Source organism: Cydia splendana, chromosome 14 (genome assembly GCF_910591565.1).
Source record: "Cydia splendana chromosome 14, ilCydSple1.2, whole genome shotgun sequence".
NCBI classification, from domain to species: Eukaryota; Metazoa; Arthropoda; class Insecta; order Lepidoptera; family Tortricidae; genus Cydia; species Cydia splendana.
This window is the reverse complement of record NC_085973.1, coordinates 15886254-15911961: the sequence shown is the minus strand read 5'-3', so window position 1 is coordinate 15911961 and position 25708 is coordinate 15886254. Positions and strand designations below refer to the sequence as shown.

The window sequence follows — 25708 nt, the reverse complement described above, 5'->3', positions numbered from 1 at the left end:
ACGACTTGTTGATACTGCAATAAATATTTGACAACAAAAAAGTTGTGATAGTAAATATACTCGCTTTTTTACAATTACAATACTTATTGTGCCCGTGACTAAAGGAAACATGACAAAGCGTATTTTGTGACTTTGTTAGCCATTATTTTTCTCAGTGTATTAAACACGCAAGTAACTATGTAATAACCACGTTTCAGTAGCAAAAGAGTAGATTGTTATTTAAGCGTTAAGTTTTTGTTTGAAGAAACGTCACTTTTGACACTGACATATTATCTAATCCATCTTATCTACACGTAATATTTGACATATCTTAAAGTTCGAATCGGGCTGTAAAACTAGTTTATATACCTAATATGACATCTTAACTTACTTAACATAATACAAATCAGCTTCATGCAGCCAAGCCTTCAACCAGTTCTTAGCTGACCATAACAATTTCTTACCAACCGCCTCAGTTAAATGGCAGGCCTATACTCTGTATCTTTAGGTATTTAAATAAAAGTAAACAAAATCTACCCTCAAATGGCTCCTTAAGCCAGTTGAGGGTAGATGAAAACATTACATGATCATGCCCATGGTATAATAATATACTCCGCCTGGTACTCCATTCCCGTCTTTTCTAGGTCACCTAACTGACACGGGCCTACGTTATCATGCGACAGCGCTATATGATAATATGCGATAGCGCTATATATAGCGGCCATGTTGTTGTGACGTAGGCCCGTGTCACTCTGGGAATGGAAGACCATGTTTTATTAGACTATGATCATAATGTAGGTTAAAGTCAAGTCGTCCAGTGACTGATCCAGGCGGTTTTATATTTGGTTGGTTAACCAATAAATGTTATAACTACACGAAAATGTAGAAATTGTTTGTTTACTTTTATTTAAATATCTATAGTTCGTTTTTTTTAGCCTTAAAAATAACTTGAAAGAAGGTAAGCGATCTTGACATGTCTTTTAATTGAAAAATGCGTTTTAAAAATCAGTAACTATTACTTATGAAAGCAGAAGAATATAAATGATCGTATTAGATTCATAATTGTTACATATTTGCCATGACTTTTTTTTTAAATGAGTTTTTCAATTAAATGACACATCAAGATTGTTTACCTTATTTCTAATGCTAAAAAAACGAACTATAAAGATATAGACTATAGTTGCGCTCCTGCTTTTGCCTGTTTGTGTAATGTGGGCAAGCGGACCATTGCAAGCATGTGTGATCAGTACGCACGAGTAGCCCAGTATACGTTGACGCCAGCCTCTCTACTGGCCGCGTAGCCAAGATGCCGATCGCTTACGCTCCGTAGCGATCCAAACGCAATTGTCACTGTCGCACTAATATGGAAGAGTGATAGAGAGACATAATGCTTTTCGTTGTCGAAGCGATAGCGATTGTAACCTTGGCTAGGCCGGCTGGCGCGAAAACCTCTGCCGAGAATTTTGAGCGGATGCTGATACGCGGAAAAGGTTATGGTAAGCGAGGTTTTTTGGACCGTTACGGCTCGGCCACGACATCGAGCGACTTACGACGGCGGGAGCGATAACCATAGGTTGGAGCGAAAGGTCCGATCGCTGTGTCACGCTCCAACCTATGGTTATCGCTCCCGCCGTCGCAAGTCGCTCGATGTCGTGGCCGAGCCGTTAGGCTTATTTCGCCTTATAGAGGTAATGTTAGACATTTTAATGTAAGTATAATGTTAGGGTAGGAAAACAAAAAATATATCTACAAAATAATTTCAATAATGACGGCTGAATATATGGACTATTACTTCATTTATTATAGAGGTAATCTTCAGCCGTTATTTTAGGAAAAACGTAGTAGTAAGGAATGGGTAAGGTAATATATCACCTATTCGATAAACTTTGTTATTGAGGTGATCACTACTGTAGTGATATGTAACATATATAACTACTGTACGGTTACCATCAGTTTGTCACTGACACAAACGCCGTCGAGAACGTAATTTACTTTCTATACATCTCGCTCGCACTCGCATATTAGTGCAAACGGGATGTATAGAAAGTAAATTACGTTCTCGACGGCGTTTATGTCAGTGACAAACTGATGGTAACCGTACTGATAAAAACTATTGGCATCTATATCGAGAACTTTATAAATTGCCTCAACATTTTTTTCCCTATCGGGACAGAAAAAGCTTGCGAAGAGAATACATAGGAGAAATAACATTAAAAATCCAAAATAAAACAGTGATTTGGAAGGCTTTGCGTACACACTATGGATTCGTTGTTCGTAGTATTTCTGAGAAGTATGATATTGTGTTTCCAGTTAAATAATCTTCATCACGTTCACGTGCTACGAGTATATGTATATGTATTCCGGTCGAATATTCCTTTGTTTCTAGGGGGTGTAGGGGGTATCAAGAGACCAACAGGCCTATTCGGATTTCGAGATAATTACAAGATCTTGAGACGATTTAGAGATCAACTAGATCTACATTAGATATCGACTAGATGTGACTTGGATATCTAAGTCATAACTTGTCGAAATCGTTCAAGAGGACCTCCAGAATCGCGGAAACGTCAAATTTGACATCTCTATCTTACAAATATCTTTAAATTATCCATATCGTAACTTGTTGAAGTCTAGTAGAAATCTAATTCATTTTCCGAATCGAGCCGCAACACGTGCAGAATAATTTAGGCTTCCGCAAAGAAGCGGTTGAATAATTAATAAATAGAACCGAATTATTACATCATGTCGTTCGTAATATGGTTTTATGATACACGTGTGTTGTATATTCGGTTTCGGTATTTTCATAAGAACTAAAAAAACATATATGTTCTTACCTATACAAGCTAGTTATAAGTAAATAAATAACGTGCAGTTAGCTATATTAAAAGTTTATGCTATACAAATGCAAATACAGACTATTATCATATCATATTTCCTTTGTAAAACAGGGTAAAACAAAAACAAGGTATCATTTCCCATAGGTAGCTTTAATCCACAATTTTTAATTGAAAGGTTATTCGAAAAACTATGCAATAAAATTTCGGAGCAAATTAGGACGATATAATCAGTAATTTTTGCAAAATAATTAAAAAACTTTTCCAAAGAATGTTTTAAGGATTTCCATTGGCAATACCTTTTTGACAGTTGCCTTCTTTATTACCAATTATGTGTAATAAATTATTACACATAATTGGTAAAGGGGACTGATTAACAGTCCGCCGGACGGTATCGGCCTGTCAGTTGTTAGGAACTGTCAAGGCCCCTGTACACAATGGGCCAATTGGGCCAGCGCCGGCCACTCCCAGGGACGCATTTATGTGCGTTAGAGGGAGCAAGTGAAATATCAATAACTATCTCATTCTACCGCAAGGCTGCGTCCCTTGGAGTGGCCGGCGCTGGCGCATTGTGTACAGGGGCCTTAAAAATTTTGTTCTAACTGACAGGCCGATACCGTCCGGCGGACTGTTAATCAGTGGGCCCGTTAATAGTCGGGCCAAGCTAACTCCGCATGCCATTTTCATTGACAACGTGTGGAAATATCATCATAAATGTCTATATTCTATGAAAATATGACGTTCATAATGACACCCCCTCACTTCGTACTATTCAAGTCACCGCAAAATTAGCTTAGACGGACTCTAGACCTGATTATTTTACTCTCGTACAGTCACCAGCAATAATATGTTACACAATGAAGGCCCCAAATATATGTGACGATAAAAAAAAAAAAAAAACATACGATAGAGAGAACTCAATTCACCCGAGTTCACGCAAGAAATGTGACCAATTCCTTATTATTTCTAAAGCTAATAGGGATTTCGGCCGCTTCATTCAATAACATACCTATAATTGAGTGCGTTATTATATTCTTTGGGAGTTTTCTTGTTACCTCGGGACTCAGTTTTGGCCGAAATTGGCCGCAAGGGTAACGATTTATGTCAATGACGTAATCAGGAAACGGCAGTGTTTGCTTATAGGTAATTTTGATTCCTTTTTATATAACTTTCCGGGTGCCCCGTGAGTCGACACATAATAGCTGTTTAATAGCTAATTAATATCTGGGAGACCGAGCTTTGCTCGGAAAACATTATTATGAAAATTAAAACAATGTGTGTTTTCCCAGAGATATGACCTAGCTAGATAGATTTTTCCTCCCCGAAAACCCCCATATAGCAAATTTCATCGAAATCGTTAGAGCCGTTTTCAAATAGTGAAATAGTGAATGTAGTTATTTTTGCGGTGGGAGGGTGGGAACATTAATTGCATGTAAAAAATACGCAAGTAAGTATAACGGGTTAGCACTGATTGACTAGCACGTTACATTTTCGCGGATTAGCTAAGTAATATTTTAGTTTTAATCGTTAGAGTCGTTTCCGAGATCCCCGAAATATATAAATAAATATATACCTATTTAAGTATTCAAGAATTGCTCGTTTAAAGGTGTAAAATAGTTATCTTATTTTCATAAGTATACAATAGAAACATTTTTACCTAAACGTTAAATATTATTTTATCACCATTTAATGTAGGGAAGTAGGTAGGTACTTCAGAGGCTATAGTCTGCTCATTTTTCGCCACAAATCGTAACAAAATCAGATAACTCCAAAGCATTCATCGTGAATAATTTCAAACGTTCCACAAAATATCTACTCATCAAAAAGCCAAAACGGGAAAGGGAGAAAATCATAGAGATATAATTTAGTAGACCACGCATATTCACTTACTTCGTTAACTATCGCGCTCTGCGCAGTTGTATACATTCATGGACAGAATATATCATAATCATTTTCAGACGGATGAATCCAATGACATTTTTTATACTGAGGTCTCTTTTTTTTAAATAATCTAAATCTATTCTAAAGCATCTTTTTTTTGCATTATAGAGACTACGTCTGAATATTAGCCAAATTTTTAGTTAATTAAAAATACTTTAATCCCTAAAATTGATTGATCGATTATAATGCCACGGGTTGAGTATACGCAACAAAACTAGCTTAATTATTTTAATGGGGCAAATGATCCTGGTCTCACTCAAGCCACTCATAACGCAGCAGTGAATTAACGTACTACCGGCAATATTCACATTTTTTAAACATATTGAATATAAGTTAGGAGCTTTCTAAAAAATACGTCATGTAAGACGCTGTTCAAGTAAATTTACCAATTTCTTCTGATTCCTAATTCTAGATTGTAATTCGTAGTGTTTATGCATCTATCACACGTGTAAAAAGTGCTTTTGTTGAACAAGATAAATTTGGAGATTACAATAAAATGAAACTAGAATAAATAAATTAAAACTAAACTAGCATTAAATATAACTACTTAAAAATTAAACTCATTCTTAATAAAACAAATACTAAAGGATATAGGTAAGTAAGTACTATAAGAGTTATGAAAAGAATACCCATTCTAAAAGGGCCGCAGCGACATTGGCCCCATGACGCTGGCCGCGTTACCTCTCTGTATGGCCAACGATATACGCTGGGAGAGGATACACTATAGACCGACCGCTTAAATGAGTCCTCGCCTGCGCGGTACGGGGGCGACGGGGTAGGACGTCTAAGGGTGGCGGGGCGAGGACTCATTTAAGCGGTCGGTCTATAGATATCTATCAAACTAAATATCTGTGGCCAAAACCCACTTAGCGCAAATAGTCGCGGCAATCTTACACAACGAGGCATTGTTCCCAACAATGGCGTCTCCGATATTTCGAAGGATCATTATCTGTTCCATAAACAATGGCCTGAAATAATGAAGCGACACGACAGTGTGGATGAAAATCAACATTTTAATTGCACATGTGGCTTGAATACTAATTGGTCGGAGTGTGAATGGTTCTCCATTAGATTTTCAGTATCATGCAGATTTTTTTTTATTTTGGGTCAAACACAATTCAGAAAAAAGCTACTCTTGTGGACAATACAATAAAAGTGAACGCCAGGTACATACATATCAAGTTTATCTTATTTGAGACTCAAGCATTGAAAAAATGTATCCCGCCGGTTACCTTTCTCGCGTTATCCCGGCTTTTTGCCACGGCTCATGGGAGCCTGGGGTCCGCTTGGCAACTAATACCGAGAATTGTCGTAGGCACTAGTTTTTACGAAAGCGACTGCCATCTGACCTTCCAACCCAGAGGAGAAACTAGGCCTTGTTGGGTTAGTCCGGTTTCCTCACGATGTTTTCCTTCACCAAAAAGCGACTGGTAAATATCAAATGATATTTCGTACATCATCATCATCATCATCATCTCAGCCATAAGACGTCCACTGCTGAACATAGGCCTCCCCCTTGGACCTCCATACGTGCCGGTTGGAAGCGACCCGCATCCAGCGTCTTCCGGCGACCTTAACAAGATCGTCTGTCCATCTTGTGGGTGGACGTCCTACGCTGCGCTTGCTAGTCGTACATAAGTTCCGAAAAACTCATCATACCTAAGTACGAGCCGGGATTTCAACCCGCGACCTCCGGATTGAAAGGCGCACGCTCTTACCGCTATGCCACCAGCGCTCTTAGTAAGATAACTAGGACGGACTAGATAAATTAAAGCTGCCTGGCATGATGTTAGACAGAAAAAAAACAGAAATAAAGAAGTACCTATGTCAATGTAATACTGACTGACTGTAATAATGACTCTGTCAAAGTTACATGGTCCAAAACTATTCATTCAAAATTCTAATTACAAACTTGGAGCTGATTGTACATGCCAGATGGCCTTGTAAGGCAAATATTTTATTTAAGTTAAACTAAAACATACGACTAAGTTATATAAAATTGTATGCCACCTATTCATTTCTAACGAATATAAGAAAATAAAGTGATAAACGAAATGCGCTGCAGATAAATCGTAAAAGATCTTATTCGACTTTTAAATTCTAATCATTTACTCTCAATTCGCAAAGTAATCTGTAATCCTATAAAATATTTATATCTAGTGGTAAATCTTCAATGTGAAAATGTTATTTACATTTACACCAAGCCCTGAATAAATATTTACAAACGACAGAGTGTGTTAATAGCAAAATACTGAGTTGCCAAGTAATGTTAAAGCGTTGGTTGTTTACCTTAGATATCTATAAGTCTGCAGAAATCGCGAGAAATCACGTTTATGACAAGAAAAATATATTCTCATTTTCGACTTAGCATATTATTATGCCAAAAAATATATCGAATAGGTAAAGCGAAAAACTGAAAACATGATTGGTTTTCATTTGAAATGTTTTAAGGGGGCTGATATTTGAATTTCGACCGCTCGATTTCGTGTATTTCGTTCAATAATATCTCCATGTACCCGGCATTTAAATTCTACTAATAGAATTGAAAACGAGTGGTCAATACCACTCGATTCCCAATTTCTATCGCTCGTATTTAAAAAATTAGCATTTCACTGTTTTCCACCGATTTTCGAGTGACGAAATCGAGCGCTCGAATTTCAAAAATCGGCCCCAAGATATTTACTTAGAAACTAGAAACACACGATTGAATGTTTGCCGAATTTTATATGAATTATTAAGCAGAATAAGTCATATAATAACGTTTGTTGACACAATAATATTGTTTGTTATATTAAATTGAGTTGTGATTATGACTTTTTTCTGTTCTATTTTTGATACGGTTTCTAACATTTAACTGTAGGTACCTACTTTAATTTGCTAAATGGATAATATAAGTCACATTGAACAAATTTGAAATAGAATTAAACCTAAAATCACTAACATAATAACATTTTCACCACACCAATACGTAAAGACTCTCTTTATCATTCGAAAACTCATGAGAAAGCTTCATTTTATCTACAACAGTAGCAGAGTAATCCTATGCAAATTTAGAATTATTTCCTCATCATGGCTGGTAGACTTGACGTTTTAATGATAATTTTAAATGGTTTATTATATTTAATATTTAGTTTTCATTTGGATACGCTTGGCTTCTTACCCTTCCCCATTCTCTAGGTGCGATCACTGCCATTATTAATAAATCTATTTCTACCTCCGTTTTTCCTGACGCCTGGAAGGTTGCATTGGTAACGCCGCTTCCTAAAACAAATAATGTCACAAGCTTTAAAGATTTAAGGCCGATTAGTATACTTCCGTGTCTGTCTAAAATACTTGAGCGCGTGGTATACATGCAATTGTCAGCATTTCTCGAAACAAATAAAGTTCTCCCAACCCTGCAGTCTGGTTTTCGCAAATCTCGTAGCACGACGACGGCACTCCTAGATGTAGTTGATAATATTCTGTCAGCACAAAACGAGGGTCATAGTACGATAATGGCACTTTTAGATTTTTCACGTGCTTTTGATGCCATAAACACCCAATTATTACTATCCAAAATGAGATACTATGGTTTTGAGTCAGATACGGTCGCATGGTTTGCCAGTTAGCTTAGTGGCCGCACGCAAGTAGTTCAAATCTCAAACGATACTAATTTATATGCAAAATCAAAGCCATCTGTCGTCTCCAGAGGTGTGCCGCAGGGCTCAATCTTAGGTCCGCTCCTTTTTATTCTCTACACAGCTGATGTCAGTGGTATTATTAGGAATTGTAATTTTCACCTTTACGCTGATGACATCCAAATTTACATCTCTTTCGACCCAATTGACACTGGTTATGCCGTTGACAAATTAAACAAAGATCTTGAGAATATTACAGCCTGGTCTGAGTCAAACTGTTTAGTGTTAAACCCTAGTAAATCCAAAGTTATGTTTTTTGGTTCCAAGAAACAGATTAAACAGGTAGAAAACCATCAACCAATTATCATTATCTCGGGAAATGTGGTAGAACGTGTATCGGAGGCGCGAAATTTGGGAGTATTGATGGATGAGTCATTGTGTTTCGAAGGTCACATAGCTCAAATTGTGAAGAACACATTTTACAGACTTAAAGTACTTTATCGGATTCGCGATTTCCTAAGTGTTGACTTGCGAATTAAGCTTTGTTCTTCATTAGTACTCTCTAAATTTGATTATGCTGATGTCGTTTATGGCCCCCGTTTATTAGCTAGTACAGACCGGATGGTGCAAAGAGTGCAAAACGCCTGCGCACGTTACTGCTTTGGAGTCGCACCACGAGAGCACGTGACGCCATATTTGAACTCTGCGCGTCATCATCATCATCCTGTCCTAGCCGGTTTCGGCCTCGGCGACTGGGTATTTACTGGCTAGTGAGAGCGACGATCGTGAGCTCTCAGGTGGCTGACGTAGCCTATTTTTGCGGTGAATGTACGTCCACACTCACCGCAGGTCAGCACCCCTCCGACAAAATTGTAATTTATGACCGCAGGTGGTCGGGCCTTTAACTCGTCACGCTTCGCGTCGAGTTCCACTCGCCTCTGCTCTTCAAAGGCTTGCACTTTTGTACTCACTGTATGCCTCCACTTCGGCCGATCTTGTGCCGAAGTCTCCCAGTGCGATGGTTCAATGTCACATCTCCGCATGTGACGCTTCAGCACATCTTTGTAGCGCAAAAGTTGGCCGCCCTGTTTCCGCTTGCCACTTTGCAACTCAGAGTAGAAGATGCGCTTAGCAACTCTGTCATTAGACATACGGAACTCTGCGCGTATTCTTAAAATGTCACTACGCAGAGAATTGCATCTTTCATCTCTGTTATTTGGTGTTTTTAAAACGTCTAAACCAGAGTATCTGTTTAATAAGTTTAAATTTCGCGGTAGCAGGTCAAGCTTGTATGGAATCAGATCAGTTTGCAGTGATTTGTTGTTGCCTCGTTGTCACTTCGCCGTTTTCAAAGGTAGCTTTAAATACTCAGCAACAAAATGTTGGAATAACATACCGCCACCTATCAAAAACTTAAATACAATTGGCACTTTTAAATTAAAACTCAAACAACAACTTCTAGAATTTCAAAGCACGCTACCTTCTGGTACTAGAGTAAAACCGACGTATCTGTAGTGGTCGAAATCGTACTTATGCGCCGTTCAACTTTGTTAATCTCAGTACCTATACATATAGTAATATTATTACATTTATGTATTTCCTCAATATATATTTATTACCCAACGTATTTATTAAACCTAAACATTAAACCTACCTTCACATATGTCATAGTATCATACAGTATAATCTTATAAATGTATCCACAAACAATCATATATACACATAACTATATTATCTTCTACACAATCTAAAATAGTGTTAGCCATAGTTTCCGACAAGCAGCAAGCAAATTCATATTGTACGAAGGGTCGGCCTGAAAACCAGCGTTGTAGTAGGCAAGCCTGCTGCAACACATGCTGAGGTTCGCTCCTTTTTAACATCATAATTTAAAAAAATTATATCTACATGTAAACATAATATTTTTTGCCTATTTAAGTTTAATTCTAAGCTTATAATGTTTTGTAGCATTGCCTGTAAATATTTTTCAATGTGGTGTTAAATAAAATTTTTCTATGTCTTCTATGTCTATGTCTATACGATTTGTAATGCTTAAAAGTGATTTTTTTCTCGCATAGGTGTGGTGGTTTATTTTTTGTTTTACACGGGAGCAATAATTGTTTAACCCTCGTGCCTTGAAACCCTCATAATGCTCAAGTATCCGCTTTTCGAACCTTTCAATATAAGAATCGTTCGCTTTCTCGGGTCGGGTTAGCTTGCAAGGGGTTAAACAAATAACCATTACCTTTAAAAAATAACACCGATGGTATACCCCGATTTTAATACCGATGATGAGACAGCCAAATTGATCCCATTTTTTTAGTAGGTCCTTAAAATATTTACAAAATGTCTTATCTATTATTCACCTTGACGACTAAACTTTAAAAAAACTATCACTTTTAATTAACATTTTTTCTCTTGTGAACGATATCATTTCTCATTTAGCAAAAGTCTCGTAAAATCGCGTCTCAGGTTTGTAAACTCAGATTTTTCCCTTTTCAGCACATACGAGAGCAAAATGCTAATGAGCTATCGTAACACGACGTTGAGTTTTTTTTTCTGAAGGAAAACACACAAAACGCCTCTTATTAAGACGCCTTTGTTTATTATGAGATTGTATACTTTTACACGCAGTACGGCATTGAACTTTGGGGCGCTTTGAACGATTCATAACGTGTAGTAGTTGCTTGGCTGTGGTAGGCCTTGTGTTATAAGCTTTGATGGAAACTTTTGGGAAACCCGTACAACCTAGTTTTATACACAATGAAATTTCTACAGACAATAGATTTAATCATACATCACATAAGTACATAAGTATATTGTCGCCTGTCCTATTTTATAGCCAGCTGCCCTACATTAAATGAGCAAAGCGTTAATAGTTTATACGACATATCATATTTATTACAAGGTGTGTCAGATACATTTGACCTCAAACTGTACAATAGGCCTGAGGACATTTTGGAATCACATTGGCGCCCAACGTGGGGCGCGAACCGACGACCCTGAGATTAAGAGTCTCATGCTCTACCGACTGGTTGATATGTTATTAGGGGCCTGATTTTGAGCATAAAGTCTTTGTCTACATCGACGACACATACCTACATTGTAATAATGAGTTGAAACCCTTTGTATAGGTACCTACACAGAGGTTGCAAAACTATTAATACGACAGGCTTATTTTGATTGTAATAACAGTTAATGAATTGGATCTGGATTTGTTATGGATATCATCTGTCAGCTCTCAAGAGTGACATTTCTTCGACCTGAAAAACAAATACAGATCAAATTCATTAACCTATTATTACAACCAGAAAAGGCTTGAATAGCAGTGGATTATTAATCTGGGTAAAAATGACCTATAACGCGTTCGCTGACAATACGTCGACAGGCGAGGTACTTGTAACCTTAACGACGCTTAACTCTGTTACTGTCACAGAATGAGTTACATACAAATTTTTCATGTAATTTTTTTACTGTTTATAAGGACGTGCAAGGACTAAACGAAATACTAGTCAAAAATACAGGTTGAAATTGTTATGTTTGACCATACGCTGATGTGGGTCGTACAGAACAACTTTTACTATAATGGGGCCAACCCTGAAATCGCGAAATATCCACCTCAGTAATATGGTCAAAGATAACAATTTCACCCTTTACCTATAAGTCAAAACTAAAGTGAATTTTTGTTTTCAGGCATGCGACGGCTTCTTTTGAGAGGTTATTGCTGTCGACTGTCTGTCCCGAGCTGTTTGTGAGAAGGTAATATTAGAAAACCGTCACAATTTGCATGTCTTTATTTATTCACTTCTATTACTACTGTGTGTGGCCTGTGAGAGAGCTAAAATATAAAGTTTTCTTTGAGTTTTTCTTTCTCTGCGTCTATAATTTCATTTGCGTATTTTATTGAGAAAATTTGCATTTTTAACATGATCTTAATGATGATGTATTGTTTTAGTTTGTATTTAAAGCTTGTGGAGTAAAATAAATATTATAGGCCATTATATATGAACACAGTAAGCTCAATAAGACTTGTGATGTGGTTACTTAGAATAAATGAATATTTATAAAAACTTAAATATATAGAAAACACCTATGACTGTTGAACAAATTTAATATCCGAGTTCATCACATGATTAAATTTCCCTACCAAGATTTGAACCCGGGACCATCGGCTTCTTATGCAGGGTCACCCACTGTCTAGACAGGTCATCTAAAATGCTTATAAATAGCAATCACATTATTTATTTCTATATAATTGTTGAAATTTTATGAACACTTAATATTATTATTTTGCTAATTTTACAGGCCTCATCTTATATTAAGTAAAATGTATTATTTTCTTTCAAATTACTTTATTTTGCACTACATTTAACTTGCACTATATAAACTAATGGATAACACAACGGAAAGTGAATATTAAAGTGATGTGTCCATCACAAAATAAGCTTTTAAATAAATGTCACGCGATATATTGCTATCCCCTTGTCAGGCCTGAGACATGGTCGCTTATATAAATCGGGCCATAGCGATAAACGACATGAGAGGTCCTTCCGGGAATCCTTGGGGAAGGCCTTCGTCCAACGTTTGACGGCATTTGGATGAAATGATATAAGTAAGTCATTTGTGTTAATGATACATAAAACATTAATATGAATCATTTAGATACAATATACACAGGAGTGTGTACATAAACTACCGTAACTTCACAGGAGCATATTGGTTTGACGTTTTGTAAATTCTGCCTGACCCATTACTAAAATAACCTACTCGTATTGCATAAACGGCATTCGATCACTTAACATCACTTCACCAAGTGGCACTCAACCGTCCCATGCCCTAAGGGTCCCTGCGACCTCAATACACCTTAATAGCTGACGTTTGTCAAAATGGCTATTTGCTCTAAAGGTACCTTAATAATTACCATGAATATGCTGAAAGGGTCTTTTGTGTTAAAAGGGAGTTCAGTTGGAAATTGTTTCACCTGGAGGGATTCGAATTACAGATTGATAAAATCAAATATGCCTACGCTATACTTATTTATATATTAAATAAAAATAGCCAATTATTTCTTGATAGATACAAGTTCGGCCTTTTTGATTCTCCGTGGCTTTTGATGAAGTGAATACTTTATAAAATAATTGTTTCGAAAGTCGAAAATAATATTCTTGTTACAATATTTTTTTTTATGTCATGTCATGTAATTTGTAGAAATTTAGTAATTATGTGATGTTTTTTTAGAAATAATGTAACTTAGTGTAATAATATGTTTTAAATTGTAAGATTTGTAATATCTTTAATTGTACTTTATAAAATATTTACAATTATTTTTAGGCAGTTTTCAGAATAAAAACTCAAATTAATTTTAGGCTAAAGAACCGTGAAAATCGTGGACGACTGGCCAGCATATCGAATCAATAGTCAAATTATGAAAATCTTAGTACGCTTTAATCTCTTTATGAAATTGCATAAAACATAAATTTATATTCCATCGTCTCAGGTGTCAGAAATAAAGCTTTAAATCCATTATCAGATACCAAGAACGATCCTTAAGCTTAGAAATAAAGCAAGCTTTAGTTCAAAAGAAAGCACTCAAGCGAAATAGAAGTTAACTGAGTGAGTATAACTTCAGCGCAATATTAAAGTTGTATATTGAATCCTTGACATAACTGTAGGGTAACTTGTTGATCAATGAAACACTAAAAGTTCAAGCCTTTCTATCTCTGGTGTTTTTAAAGTTATGAGTGTGACATTTCGTATGAAGATAAACAATTTCGTTGGCTATCATATGGCATTCTTGGTTTCTACTTATCTGTAACAGTTCCTGTATTATAAGCCTTTTTTTGAAAAATGAGTTTTGTTTCATTGTGTACTTGTGCATGTTTTCAATGAAACACTCTGATTTTTACAGTGAAACAAATGTAATAATTATAGTCTACCATGAAACATCGTTAATAAACATTGAAACGGTGTAATAAATAAGTGACATTAATACATATATGCTTTCACTCAATTAATGAGAAATGAAAGGAGAAAATAGTGGTAGGCTGAAATTAGTTATTTAAAAGGTTTCCGACATATGGAATCATTATAAGATTGCTGAAATATCTAAAAGCGAAAGACTTGTTTCATTGTACACACACCTGAGTTTCATTGTGAATCGAAAATCTGGTCGGCAGGTACGGCATGCTGCGAAAAAGGCGCCTTTTATGTCCACGGAGCATGATTGCCAACTAGGTAGACGCGGGAGGGTTTTGAGCATCTCCATGTTTGATTTCATACACTTTCTTGCAACATAGTGTTTCTTTATTTCTTTATTTCATTTCATTGTAGTCATGTTCATAATACAGTAAGGTGTTACAAGTATAAAGCGGTAGGTACATGACACCCTGTAGGGCACACAATATTATTGTCCTTAAACTAAAACATATATTTTTAGTAGGTATGTACATTAACTTAACTTATTTTTATTAGGTATATTGTTAGGGTCCTGTCATAGTGTTTATACACGACTGTTTCAATGTAAGACATGTGTCCTTAACCTTGCCATCAATGAAACATTCAACATATAAGCCATCCTATCTCAGCCATTCCTAAAGTTAAGTATCTTATATTTTGTCATATGATAGACAAATTATTACCAATTTTCATGGTATTTTAGTTTCACAAATTTAGCACATAGGTTTTAATTATTTAAAAAAATAATGAGTTTGTTTCATTGTGTGCTGGTACTGGTGTTCAGTGAACATTATGTTTCATTGTATACTACATAAAAATGTTTCATTGTGAGACTAGGGGGTGTTTTTTTAATCAATTAATAAAAACTGCACCAAAGAGTGAAAGAAATTTAAAAATATTTAGCTCCAAATAAACTTTAATACACATATAACATAACAAAAACTTAAAATACGCCAAACTCGAGTCTATATCTTGGTAAAAAATTGCGAAACTTAAATGAAAAAATTTACTTTAGTTGCACGAATTCACAATAATGCTCGTAGCAGCGTGTTCCTTCTCCGAGGCGCGCTCGTGTTTTGGGGAGGTGCTGGGGGTCCCTGAGCCTGCCCTTGCTTGACAGACGGCACTAGCTGGTAACACCTAGTTTCCGAGATATCGCAAAGTTACACTGTGTCCGATTGTTTCAATGTAGAACAACTGACCCTATACAAAGCAAAAGGAAAGGTAAAGATCATTGCAAAAAGGAAAGAAATGCAATGTTAAGGTATTGCTAGCAGGAAGCTGCAAATTGTGCCTACCTACACAGGTAGGTACAATTTGGTTCTTTTAATTACCTACTTCATTTTCCACAAAAAATAATTCAATTTCGTACAGTAGCTTTCTCCAAACAACACCTTTAAAAAAATTGTTTAGAGCTTCAAAAATGTTTTCGTTTAAACGGATCCCTAGTATGTTAACGTAACATTAATTTCTTACGCATAATATGATAAATACGTTTTATATTTTTCTGGTTATCTTGTAAAAATGTTGATTTTTGGCTAAATTGCCGCTTCCAAAACTAAAAAGTTACATTAAACCCATCAACAAAGCTTAATAAGAAGTACAGTAAGACGTACATATATAAATAAATAACCAAGTTCAACGCTGTCACCAACGAATCCCTTCATTTATATCGTCGTAATAAAAACGACTTATCATCAAGCATACAAATGAGTACATACGCTCTTTTAAAACTCGGAGTAATATGTTCTCTTCCATTTAGCTTGAGGCTGCTACCGTGGCTCAAGTGAAGAAAGTCACAAGAGCCATGCACTTTGTATTAAACTTATTCCTTTTTTCGCCTAAGCGACAGGTTAAATCTACATAATACCTAAGTGCAGACCCAGAATAAGTTGGTCCCTTGTAACTGTGACCTTCATTTAGTTCAAGGTCTTAATGTTATTAATCCCCATATTAACATAACTTTGTTACGTGTGTGTTTTACTTATACCTATTAATCATATAGTCCAGCGGTCGGCAACCTTTTAGCAGCCAAGGACCACATAATAGTTAAGGAAGTTGACGCGGGCCACACTTTTGTTAATATGTGTGACTTTATCAGACATTGTTGTTTGACAATATTACATACTAAATAGCCAGGTGGGCTCGCCGGCCGCAAATATAGCCCATCAGTATCGCATAGCCCGAATATTTGAGGGCAAAAATGTACAGTACTAGTGAATTATTAAATATAGACTCACGTTGTTATCGATACAAACCTAATCATAATAAATAAATGTGTGATTGTGTCCGCTCCGATGCACATGCAAAGTTATATGGAAACGTATGAACCTGTCTTGCTATTTCAGTTAGTCTCGGTACGAAAAGTACTGAGTTTTACTGAAGTAGCATGACAAATACGAAAGTTTCCGAGAAAATACGATGGAAAACAATTACTTATGCACTACTTACATCTGTATCGTTAAGAAGGCCTTTTGCCACGGATTTACACAGACTATTATTAGGACGGCTAAAAAACGTACAGAATGGAGAGCGATGGTGCACAAAACGAGTACCTCATGTGGTAGCGGTTCTCAATCACGAAGAAACGAGCAAGGAGCACGGACGAGAATGTCGCAGACAACGTTTAAAATAAACATACTCAATGACCGTGACCAGCTTAAAAATCCACTTTATGAAAAACCTACCACGACGATGTAACTTACACATATTTCGAATTCTCTTGCGGAATAACAAAAACACATGACTTGCGTATTTGAACTCGACACAGGGCGCGCCACGCTTTGAGCCTTAGGGAACATAATAAAATTTCAATACGATGTGCTACAAATAACAACATTTATGTCTATCTTTCGAGGTGATCTTTTATGACTATTATAAAAAAAAGTTATGAGAATACGCAGTATCAAAAGGGTGTTGGAAGAGTTATATCTTTTGGGACAATACCTACTGCTTTTTTTGGCTATGATACAGCGTCCTGCCGCGGTAAAGAGAACGGTAAAATTATGTACATATCAATCATCAAGCCGGCGACATGTCCGCAGTGTGTTGTAGGTACTTACCAAGCGTGTTTTTTATTTTATAAACAGACGGACATGTACCATCACGCTCTGCGATCGTTGCGTAATTTAGGGTCCTAGCCAAATTGGTTGTTCAATACTTTACGCTATAGAATTTCCAATTTAGCAAGAACCCTAAATGGCATAACAATCCCGTGTGGTGACTGTACCTTATCATTGTTAAATTTAATTTTAAACAAGGCAAACCAATCGAAACGGCTTTTGAAAAACGAATGGAACAATATTGTTGTGCACACCGCGCAGCGAATTCCAAATTCAAGCTAGTTTTTCAATAACTTCTATGGCGATTTTATATCATATTAACGATTGCGGTACATTTTCTAAGATTTTCATCATATGGCCACTAAGGAAGCGGACGGTTTTTAGGAAGAAAATTAAGCTTCAAAGTCAATTTATTTCATGACGTCCAGAGCAAAACGGCCGTATTCGAATAATGCTTATAAGATGTCACAGCGATACGATACCGATATGTCAGTGTCTATAGTGACATTTCTTCAACTAAAAACATAATTTTTGATATTGACAGATCGGTATATATAATAATAAAGTTTTACCAGGAAAGAGCTCATTTCTCCTAACTACGTCAGACCGCGCACTTTACACCCGGCGCAGGGAAGTTAAAACCCAAAATAGTCAATACCTAAGGCCACGCGTGTACCAATTGCTTCACTGAGAGCTAAACCGTGTTTCTTAGTTCCCGAGGGACTGAAGAAATCCTTGAGCCGTGTCGGACTAATTTGCAAGATTGTATGCCTTCAATGCCAAGAATGGATGGCAACGTACGTTTGAAGATTTGGGTAGGTGATCGGATTTGGGATGAAATAGGTTTGTGTACGCTGATTAAACAACCAGAGGGAAGTAATCCTTAGCCCTCTAGCGGCCCACCATATAAGGAACATTGGCAGTTGAATTTGAATCAAGGGTATTAGAAAATAGAGTTGAATTTGTTTTGTTTCAAAATAGAACGAAACTAAACAAAAGCAACTCTGTTCCATTTAATTAAGATTTAAATTTTCATTGGAGGTTATTTGTACTAAGTATTAGGATATGGAACCCCAAGAGGATAGAGTATTTGTTGTGTAGGGAGAATTTCGTTACAATTTTACTAGTCGATTTCCCTGTTTGTCTTGTGTTTTGGTATATTTTGTTTCACTAAATGTAGTTATTTTTATGTACGGTCAGCCAAGAAAGTGGTCTACTACTTTTCGACTCTATGAACCAGATGATAGACCACTTTCTTGGCTGACTGTACAGACACCACGCGGGATTGTTATGCCATTTTGGTTAGGGTTATTGCTAAATTGGAAATTCTATAGCGTAAGTATTGAACAACCAATTTAGCTAGGACCCTAAATGGCGCAACAATCGCGGAACTTGATGGTACTTTATAGCACAACGAAAACTCAATATACAAAAGGCGGATAAACAATGCTACGAGGCTAACTATAATAATATTTGCAAGATTACCTGTGTTCATCTGTCTGTCACAACCGTTTTTATCTACATCATTTTCAAGCAACCCCTTTAACCACACATGTCAAAATAACCCCCAACGGGTTAAATTGTGCAGTAACATGACGTGACCCGCCCATGGGATCACTATCTCTCGCGGCTACAAAAACTTTTGACAATATCCTTGTCAAGTGTTCTTACTGTCTACGTAAGCTATGCTCCCTTGGTACCCTTGGTTAGCAGTTGAAGAACAATATATCGCTTTAAAAAAATCATATTATGATTTTTTTAAAGCGATGATTATGCTTAAGCTTCGGCATACCTATAGTAAAAGATTTTTGTTTTTTTATTTGTCTTTAAAAAATTTTTAGGGTGATTGATATTTAAATTTTGTACATGGTACAAGGTACCCTAGGACTGGCTCATTATGGCGCCATTCAGCGTGCGAATTTAACCAGCCTAATGTTCACCTTACTCAGGTCTGCACCTGGGGAATTATCTTAGGTGGGTAAAAGTTTTATTTTTATCGTGAAACGAAGTAGAATATACTGAAATCGTATCCGTTTCTAACTTGAGTCCGTTTCTCCTTTCTGAATAATATTTCATCTTGATGATATACGTATAAAATTTCTGGCCTCAACGCACCACCATTTCATCATTAACAATAAAGCTGTGTTTAAATAGCGCCTGCTTAGCAACTTGTGCTGCTAATTATACCTATAAAATATCCTAAAAGACAGCACAATCGGCAGCAAATATTTATAAAACATTTTGCTAATTGTTAAACGAACATTTTCAATTGCAAGTTCAATAAAATGTTGTAGCAACTAACGACCGTATTTGAACAACGTTTATAAGATGTCACAGGGACACGATACGGATCTGTCAGTGTCAAAACGTTTTTGGTTGAAGAAATGTCACTTTTGACAACACAAGTTGCTGAGCAGGCGATATTTTAAACAAAGCTTTATTGTTAATGGTGATGCGTTGAGGCCAAAAAGTTCAAGATGAAATAATTGTGTTCAAAAGTGACGTTTTTGGTTGAAGAAATGTCACTTTTGACACTGACAGATCGGAATCGTATCGCTGTGACATCTTATAAGCATTATTAGAATACGGCCTTATGTTTTACCAAGCTTTACTGACTGCCCTTTAAACTAAGTTACTCCCTATGTATAAAGTTACATAATTCTCTCTCAAAACGTCTTTAGTCCGTCACATGATATAGTCATTAAACGCCTCACGTCGATACACCAATTACAAAACACATTAGCCCTAATGATTATTATTATAGTTTGGGTATAATTTTAGGGCACACCCTTACTTAAACCCGATGTTTTGGGAGTTAGGGCCGCTCAATTTCGTGCACATTTCCTTTGACCTTTTGAGGGTTTATTATAAAAATAGGCCACGCGAAGATTATTTTCGTAGGGCGTCGTTGGCCTTTAAAATAGAAAATTGTGTGGTTACTGATAAAAAGCTGGTAAAAGGAATATTTTAAGTGATTTTATAGACTAAACTTTGAACAACAATTTACAAAAATAAAGGTCTACCGCATTAAACAAAACATTTTTTACGTAAATGAAGTCAAAAACTTACCATGATCAGTTCAATTAATGCTAGTAAGCAAAATATTGAAGAATAACGGGCGCAAAGTTAGCCATATAAATATATGGCAAAGGAATTTTATTTAATCAATATAAAACAATCAAATTTTAAACTTAAGCATAATACGTCCTTATTCAGTACTTTTTTTAACCGACTTCAATTTCATAGAAGGAGGAGGTTCTGTATTCGGCTGTGGCTATTTTTTTTTTTTTTTTTTTTTTCTATGTACGTTCACCGATTACTCCGACATCCGTAGTCCGATTTGAGTAATTCTTTTTTTGTTTGAAAGGAGCTACCTCCGAGTTGGTCCCATTTTAATTTGGTTCTGTTCTGATGATGGGATCCATGAGGAATTGAGGGAACTCCTCAATTTTTAAAGGCACATGCATGGTGTTTTGGGCGTTTTCTTAAGCAACTCGAGCATTTTCTCCCGAAAACCACTAATTTGATGAAGTAGACCTGATGATGATGATTATTTTGATGATAATGATGATGATTTCTTTAAATGTAAGTATGTTCACCGATTACTCCGGCACCTGTGATCCGATTTGAGTAATTCTTTTTTTGTTTGGAAGAAGTTACCTCCAAGGTGTTTCCGTATTATTTTTGGTTCTGGTCTGATGATGGAATCCATGAGGAATTGAGGGAACTCCTCAATTTTTAAAGGCACGTGTTAAGTGATTTCGGGGTTTTCTAAAGTAACTCGAGCATTTGCTTCCGAAAACCACCAATTTGATGTACTGCAACTGTAGCCTTACCACGAGTTTGACATTGACATATTCGCTAACGTCTTATGCATCTAAATTTTAACTTTTTATGCATCTTGCTCACACTAAGGTTAGTACGAGCGAGATGCATAGGAAGCAAGTTACAAACATGCTAGCGAATATATCAATGTCAAACTCGTGGTAAGCTGGTAAGGCTACTAATCGGGGGTTAGGGTTAGGAGTTAAGGGGTCAGAGATTAACGGGTCGGGGAATGGCGGTTGAAGGGTTGCTGGTTCAGGATCGAGGGGTTCCTGGATCAGGGGTTGATGTGCTGTGAGGTTGAGTGATCGGGGGGCTGAGGGATTGGGTCAGTGGCGGGGCGGGCGGATGGATTTAGTTGACAGGAATTATAATTTCCCAGACGGACTCGAGAAAATTCCTGGTTCAGGATCGAGGGGTTCCTGGATCAGGGCCATCAGGGGTTGATGCGCTGTGAGGTTGAGTGATCGGGGCGTTGAGGGATTGGGCCAGTGGCGGGGCGGAGGATGGATTTAGTGTAGTAGTGACAGGAATTATAATTTCCCAGACGGACTCGAGAAAATTCCTGATTACATGTGCGCCATAGACGTGTGCGCCGATTAAAAAACGATCGGCGGCGGCGTTTGCCGAAAAATCGGCGGCGGCGGCGTGTTTTCGGCGTGAAATCGGCGTGACCTTGACTTTCAGGTTTTTAAAGAAAAATCATTAATCTGTCGTTTATCTTGAAAATTTTGATTAATCCAGGTTTCTAGTAAGTGAACTACGTAATCTACGTATAGTTTTGAATAGGTTTTGAGTAAAATAGGGTTTTTAAATGAATATAAATAGGATAGGTATAATAACTTGATTTTCCTAGTAACTGGCTTGTATTAAGGGGTTACCTGGTCCCAATGACTGTCGATCAGATCAGTATCTCTGTGTAACTCCGTTTTGTCATGCTGTACATGGCTTATCTTCAAATATCCTTGAAATGGTTATGGTTTTCTTGTCGTACAAGCACCAGGCTCAGTGAGAAGTATCTTCTTTCTCGTTTTCTTATTGCTGACGATTACGACGACATGTAATTTGTCTCAATTTCGTGCTGTCAGAAACCGTTGCACTGCCGCCAGCCATCGACCATCTCACACATGTTCCACTCTGAGCACGTTTGCCATGCATTGGGCCTAAATTCATATTATGTTTCGCCACATCATGCGTTGGAAACCGCATAATACTTATTTCCGAAGAAAGATGTTGTGGAAACCCCAGTTAAGGGGTTTGTTCTTCTAGCTGTCCTAGGTATAAGCAGCACAGCAGCAGTCTTCGCCAACACTACATCTCTAAAGCGCCAACCTTTGCACGTCACCCTTTTTGAGGCTCAGCGTCTCGGCACCATAATGGAATATAGGAAAGACGAGAACTCGAACCACCAAGATATACAAACTTTCTACAACCATTACTTTGGTCTTGGAATTGTTGATCTTAAGACCACTCTAGAACTTTCAAATTCAATTTTCTTCAGAAGAGCCGCCATTTCAATGCATTTATTGTTGTTATTTCCGTAAGCTAGTCGACAATAGTACAAGCAAGGATGATGATATTGATGATCGCAACGCAACATTAGCTAGTTAGTTTTCCTTTTCTGTTGCTCATTGAGGTTCCATGATACATGAGCCGTGTTTTCTTTGCCTAGTTAATTGCAATGTAAGTATTTTCATGTAATAGCATTCTCACTTCGTATGTGAGGTGAAGGCGTAAAAATTATAATTATTTAATAGTTGAATATGAATACAAAATTTACAGGAAAAAATCCTACTTCATATAATGACGTCAACTTTCTTGACCCTGAACACTAAGGATTACTTAAATTGGTGTGTCAAATAGTTTGTGCAACTGGCTATTCTGTTTCATTTAATAAATAATTGATATATATGTTACTGTAAAAGCCCGAAGTACGGCAAAACCTAGGATTTACCGGTAAAACCTAGGTTTTACCGATGCCGATCGGTAAAAGCCCGAAATGTTAAATCTTACTAGTTTACTTCGGGCTTTTACCAACACCGATATGGTAAATCCTAGGTCTTACCACGGCGACCGGTAAAGTTTGAATCATGCACTGATTCTCAACCCCTCCCGCTCAAACCCCCGTACACCGCACCGCATGCGCCGTTAAGTGGGTTAGGTTAGGTTTGAACTGCGATCCTCACAGAACCGGACAAAAGTGGGTTAGGTTAGGTTAGAACTGCGAGCCTTACAGAAACGAAATGCTACTAGAAATTTGGGTGGTTTTACCTCCTTTTCTACATAGTGCACCATCTACCATAATCTTTCATCGGGCCCCATAGAAGTCGGTTTTTTTTTCTTAAAAATTATCATCTAATAATCTCAGGAATCAGTGCATGATTCAAACTTTACCGGTCGCCGTGGCAAGACCTAGGATTTACCATATCGGTGTTGGTAAAAGTCCGAAGTAAACTAGTAAGATTTAACATTTAGGGCTTTTACCGATCGGCATCGGTAAAAACTAGGATTTACCGGTAAAACCTAGGTTTTGCTGTACTTCGGGCTTTTACAGTAACATATATTTGACAACTGTAACATAAATAATGCAAAAATCCTATTGTAATCCAAATATCAAGTGAAGATAGCTGATTAACAACACTCAAGGTCACGCCGATTTCACGCCGATCATTTATCGGCGGCGGCGGCGTGGCAAAAAAGCCCGGCGGCGGCGGCGCGCCGGCGCGGCGCACACGTCTAATTACATACATATTTATTAAAGTAATAGGTACACGAATTTAGTGTTAAACATGATCTTGTTTTTCATTCATGCGTCGCGCTCTTAACAATGCGTTAAAACTAAAAATGGAAAAATAAAAACTTTTTACAAAAAAAAGCAAACCGACTTCAAAAAGGATGAAATAAAATATTATCCTTTTTGAAGTCTATGCGTTACCAACTGATATGTTTGAAGTCGGTGCCAAGCCAAGTAGTAACAATACCAGTCAAAATAATCAGCTTTATGGCTATAAATCCCATTAGAACTGCACTAATAACTATTACAAATGTATAAGTAATTTTGTCTGCCTCTTTGTCGCCTTTTCAAGGCTAAACAACTGAACCGCTTTAGGTGAAATTTGGCAAGAAGGTAAATTTCTTAAATTGTTTTATATTTTGAAATGTAGTCCTCTGGATAAGGGACGGGAAATTACTCAATCCCAATCTCACACTTGCGTGCTATAGACTGTTCGAGCATTAGTAAGAAATGCTCTTTAAAAAATACGACGAAAAAAAATGCATTGGATTTCCACTAATGTGCCGACAAACATGGTACAGACTGCGCCAAGAAGGTTTGATCGTGTGTTCTGAGGTGTGTTCTTAAGCCTCCTCCACACTCGTGCGCGAATCGCGGCGCAAAGCCGCGAACGCGAGTGTGGAGTCCTGAACGCAGACCTGCGAAATCGACTCCACACTCGCGTTCGCGGCTTCGCCCGCGATTCACGCGCATAGTCTGGAGGGGGCTTTAGATACAATCGACGTCAAAGATATATTTACACTTTTGCACCTTACTCCTTTGTAATAAGGCGAAAAGTGTAAACATATTTTTAACGTCGACTGTACCTACAGAAATTACGTTCATTGTCGTCGTGTAAGGCAATCCAACGTAGGTACATCCTTATCGAATCGCACCAAAATCATGGTATGCTTCAAAATTTGGCTTGGCACCGACTTCAAACATATCAGTTGGTAACGCATAGACTTCAAAAAGGATAATATTTTATTTCATCCTTTTTGAAGTCGGTTTGCTTTTTTTTGTAAAAAGTTTTTATTATATATATCCTCAACGAAGTTACAACAGACTCTAAACTTAAACCAGCCGACTCACTAGTAGCCTATCTACCTATTTTCATAAAATAAAGTTATGGAATAAATTTACTCCTCACACACTAGGTTGAGTGAGCTTCCTTGCAGGCAAGTTTGCTTTTGTACCCATATTTTGCTTCATAGAGCGCTGCAATACCAACAAAGTGGGGAATTTTGGAGCTAACACAGCGTGAGAGTCAGTCGCCCTAGCTCTTAGGCTGAAATAATAGTGGCCAAGATTACGTTTGTGCTCTAAATTTCAATGGCAACCGCACCATCATTTAAGTGCGAGATGAACATTCAGTCAGTTTCACGGGAAATAAATTCTTCAAGAAGAATACCTAATTATACAGATTTAAAGGCCTCGTTATATTTCTAGTGTGAGTGGTGAGTGTGTGTGTGACAGGCCTATTCGGATTTCGAGATAATCACAAGATCATGAGACGATTTAGAGATCAACTAGATCTACATTAGATATCGACTAGATGTGACTTGGATATCTAAGTCATAACTTGTCGAAATCGTTCAAGAGGACCTCCAGAATCGCGGAAACGTCAAATTTGACATATCTATCTTACAAAAGTTACAAATATCTTTAAATTATCCGTATCGTAACTTGTTGAAGTCTAGTAGAAATCTAATTCATTTTCCGAATCGA

General features: G+C 37.1%; 1 protein-coding gene across 1 annotated transcript in view; it reads left to right on the top strand.

The window, feature by feature from the left end:
- The window catches only part of LOC134796727 (connectin-like), a 119802-nt gene that overhangs the window by 39475 nt on the left and 54619 nt on the right, over window positions 1-25708 (top strand). Inside the window, exon 2 of the mRNA XM_063768919.1 lies at window positions 12059-12124. The gene's annotated coding sequence lies outside the window, so the exon portion shown is untranslated. The remainder of the gene's footprint in view (window positions 1-12058; window positions 12125-25708) is intronic.